This window comes from Leptonychotes weddellii, unplaced genomic scaffold (genome assembly GCF_054177405.1).
Source record: "Leptonychotes weddellii isolate Sample4059 unplaced genomic scaffold, ASM5417740v2 HiC_scaffold_5115, whole genome shotgun sequence".
Classification (NCBI taxonomy): domain Eukaryota; kingdom Metazoa; phylum Chordata; class Mammalia; order Carnivora; family Phocidae; genus Leptonychotes; species Leptonychotes weddellii.
This window is the reverse complement of record NW_028018659.1, coordinates 462-4,715: the sequence shown is the minus strand read 5'-3', so window position 1 is coordinate 4,715 and position 4,254 is coordinate 462. Positions and strand designations below refer to the sequence as shown.

At 50.9% G+C, this 4,254-nt stretch overlaps 1 non-coding gene across 1 annotated transcript; it reads right to left on the bottom strand.

Moving 5' to 3' along the window:
* Positions 1–599: 599 nt before the first annotated feature.
* On the bottom strand, positions 600–3,436 carry LOC102734526 (uncharacterized). Its single transcript, XR_014142453.1, has 3 exons — positions 3,335–3,436; positions 1,641–1,699; positions 600–1,464 (listed from the first exon to the last, which is right to left on the bottom strand). It is a non-coding gene; the product is annotated as an uncharacterized LOC102734526 (transcript).
* Positions 3,437–4,254: the final 818 nt, after the last annotated feature.

Sequence of the window (4,254 nt, the reverse complement as noted above, 5' to 3'; positions counted from 1 at the left end):
ATTTGTGTGAATTAGCTAGAATAGTCATATTCATAGAGACAGAAAGCAGAATGGGGGTTGCCATAGGTTAGGGAGAGGGAGAACGTGGAGTTAGTGTTTAATGGGTATGGTCTATGTTTGGACAATGGAAATGTTCTGGAGGCAAACGGTGTGATGGTTGCACAACAAAGTGAGTGTACTTCATGCCACTGAACTTGTACACTTGAAAATAGTTAAAATGGTAAATTTTATGTATATTTTACCACAGTGAAAAAAAGAGTGCTTATAGGAGTACAAACATCATTGATATTCTTTCAAAAGTAAGTACCAGCCTCAAAACCCTTGTATGTAAATATGACAAAACATATTTAGGTAAACTGACAAAGTGATCCCACTCATAAATGCTAAAACTGTAAGCATCTACAGTAACCATAAATACTTCAGCTGTGTTATTACAAAAATTGCCTTTCTATTCTACGCAGCAGAAACCCACTGATGTACTGTATCCAATTAATGCTAAGATTCGTAGAGGACTAGCATCTGGAGGTCTTCTCCTTCTGAATTTAGCTCCATTAACAGATATGCTGGGAGTCATTTTAATAAGAGTCTTTTTTCTACACTTTATTTATTTATTTATTCATTTATTCATTCATTCATGTTAAAGTAGGCTCCACGTCCAACTTGGGGCTTGAACTCACAACCCTGAGATCAAGGGTCGCACGCTCTACCGACTGAGCCAGCCGGGCGCCCCAAGAGTCTTGTTCCATCGAGGCTTTGTATGGTGGACACAGTCATGCGATTGGCCATCTACCTCACCCGGTAGGACATCAAAATCAAGAATTTGAAATGAACCCATTTATCTATCCATCCACCCATGCTTCCATTCTCTGAGTCACCCAGCAAACATCTAATGAGCATCTACAAAATGCCAGGCATCTGTTGGGTTAGGATCAAGGATGCATCACCTAGACAGGCAGCCGCCAATCTCACGGGCCTTACCATCTCGCAGGGCAGACAGTTAACAACTGCGTGCGGTAGCCAACACTCGGGAGAAACTTCTACAGCTGCTAAGAAAATATTTTATCATGTGTGGCTAGATGGATTCCTCTGAGCAGTGAGGCATGGGTATTTCCCACCCAAGTGCTGCGCGGCTCTGGGCAGGAGACGATGAGGGCTTGAAGCCTCGGGGAGGGGCCACACCTGGAGGAGACATGGCTTCTGGACGTGGCTGGGGAAGGAACGGCTAGAGGGAAGGGTTGGGTCTGCCCTGAGCCACCTGGAAGCTATTGCCTGCCAGACAGGGCAATTCAGATTTATATTAACTAAAATTAAATGATGGGTTCCAAGAGGAGCACCCAACAGAAGAAGGGCTTGAAGGCCTGCTGGGGGCTGGCACGAGCCACACCCTAAAGCTTCGAGACCACCGGTGGGTCCCTGGCATCAGTCTCCAGCCACTCAGTGAGGATCTGATTCAACTCGGTGGGCCTGGAAAGGGAAGAAAGGGCAATTCACACCTGTCTGGACCCACTCACCCCATGTGAAAGCAGAGGTGAAGAAGGGAATGGCCAAGCCGGGAAAGGCCTTATTGGAGGTGAACAGGAAGTCCTGATCTCCAATCAGGGGATCCCCCCCAACCCCGCTACCCTGCCACATCTCCTTACTTCTCCATCTGTGTCCAGTGTCCACAATCCTTAATGTGTCCCCTTTTCAGGTAGGGGATCTGCAAGAAAACCCCACCCAGAAAAGTCAATGGCAGAATGCAAATGAGTCTGGCTTTTGGTTAGTGCTCCCCCAGGCCACCCCCGAAGACCCTCCGTTATTTAGGATAGGAATGGGCATTTATTGAGTTCCTACTATGTGCCAGGTACTCTACGTGCATTGCCTTCTCTAACCGTGACCATAATCCTATGGGGTAAGATGAAGGCTCAGAAAAGTTAGGTAACCTGCCCGAGGCCACACAGCAGGTGGTGGAGCTAAGATTCAAATTCAGGGCTGCCTTGTACTGATCACCACAAATTGCTTCTCTTTAGAATTATTAGGACATGGCTTGTTCACCGTCTGGAAAATGCCTGGTTGTTGTGTGGCTCCTGCCATGCAGACGTGACTGAGTGCCCCCCTCTCAGGCTGCCTCCCTTCTCCCTGGTGGTCTGCACGCAGGGCTGTTCAGCCTCCCGTTTTGGATCCTGAATCCCCACAGCGGGTCAGAGCAATGAGCCCCAAGGATGGAGAGGGAGCAGCACTGCACTCGGCACATGCGGGCTCCCTCCCGACACAAGCCTTGAACTGCGCAATATGATGTAGAAAATGCTGGGGAAAAAATGTGGCTTTCCTCCCAGAGGCAAGTGCAGCCCCTTCCAAGCACAAACCTCAGCAAGGTTAGCGGTCAGTTGCCAGGGCTGGAAAGGGCCAGCTGAAGAACTGGAAATTCTACAGAAACCTTCAGAGGGTAGGGCCAGAGAGAATGAGCACCCCCCCAACCCCCCAACGGGCTCATGGCTTTCTGCAGCCCTCTGTCAGTGGGCTCTAGAGCCCACACTGCATCCCACTTAACACACTGTCTGCTGTGTCTGATGATGCTCACAAAGCCACAGCCATGGAACTGCCCCCAGCAGCTGGGCAGGATAAATGAGCCAGCCCATGGTCACCCCACCTGCAAGCCTCCCCACTTTCTACCAACCTCCACATTTGTAGCAGAGTGAGCTTCCAACCCACAAGGTTGTCACCTGTCAATCCCCTTCAGTGGCTTATGCTCATGGATGGATGTACAAAGCTCAGCCTGGCCCAGTGGGCTCAGGAGAATCTTCCAGCCTTCTGGAATTCCTGCCATTCTCCCAGCATGTCCCGAATGTTCCCTGCCTCTCACCCTGTCTCCATTCTCTCTGCCAGGCAAGCCTTAGTTGTTCACCAAGGCCAGATGTTCACCAAGGTCAGCACCTCTGCAAAGACCTCATTCCTAACCGTGCCCTCTCCTTCACTCTCTCCTGGGTTCGGGATTAAATGCTGACAGTGGGCTCCCCAAGGATGGGCTCCGTATCTTATTCATCCTTCCCGTCCCAGAATCTAGCACTGGGCCAACACACTTACATGCACGGTAAAAGCCCATGAAATGAATGAATGAATGAACGAATGAACGAATGCATGAGTGAGTGAGTGACAGGCCACGCCGGTGCAGGGGAAGGCAGCATTGGTTATGACAACAGCTCCCAAGAGGTGACAGTGATGCTATGGAGAACCTTGTCCAGCAAGTGGTTCAAGCAGATCTCCTGCTCTGTGGCCTCAGCTGCCATCTTTCCTCGGCCGCCCATGCCCTCTGCCGGGATGCGCCGATGACCCCAGGGCAGGACCGTTCCCTTACCCAGTCCTCCATATGCTTGGACATCTCAGGAACGAGCACGGGGTCCTTCTCCGCGGTTACCATCAGGGCCGGAACCAGGATCTGGGGAGGAGGGAGGAAACGTTCCCTTCTTGTGCCCCTCTCCTGGGGCAAGGACACAGTACTTCATGTTCATGCTTCGTGCCTTCCTCCACTACTAACGCTGCCCCCACCCCCCCCCCACAAAGACCCACTATGGTGCTGCCGGTGTGGCCCTGGCTTTGTTTCCCCGGGCTTTGAAGGGAGGAGGCATCGCTATTACTGGAGATCTGAAAAGGATGGTGCGAGAGGATAGAAAATATATATATTTGTGTCTGCCCCGGTTCCCGGCACAGAGCTCCTGAAACCCTTGTAATTTCCTAAGTGATGAGGACATTGTGAGCATCTTGTGCTAATATTTGGGCTTTTGACCCCATCCCTGCCTGACACGGGGCTCCCAAAACCCTTGTAAATTCCGAAGAGATAGAGCACCCGGAGTATCGTTTGTTCCATTGAGGCATCTCTGGGTGGGCTCCTGGATGGGGGCTGGTCACCAGAAGGACCAAGCCATGATTAGAAGCTTGGAATTTTCAGCCCCACCCCCCATTCTCTAGAGAGGGCAGAGGGGCTGGAAATGGAGTTAATAATTGATTGTGCCTACATGAGTAAGCCTCCATAAGGCCCCCCAGATACCAACAGGATGGGGTTTGGGAAGCTTCCACGTTGGAAAACACATCCACACTGGGAGGGTGATGCACCCCCAACTCCTGCAGGCACAGAAGCCCCTCTGCTTGGGACCCTCCCAGACCTCACCCTATGTACCCCTTCCTCTGGCTGTTCATCTGTATCCTTTGTCATCTCCTTTAATAAACTGGCAAATGTGCTCCCTGAGTTCTGTGAGTTGCCCTAGCAAATTAGTTGAA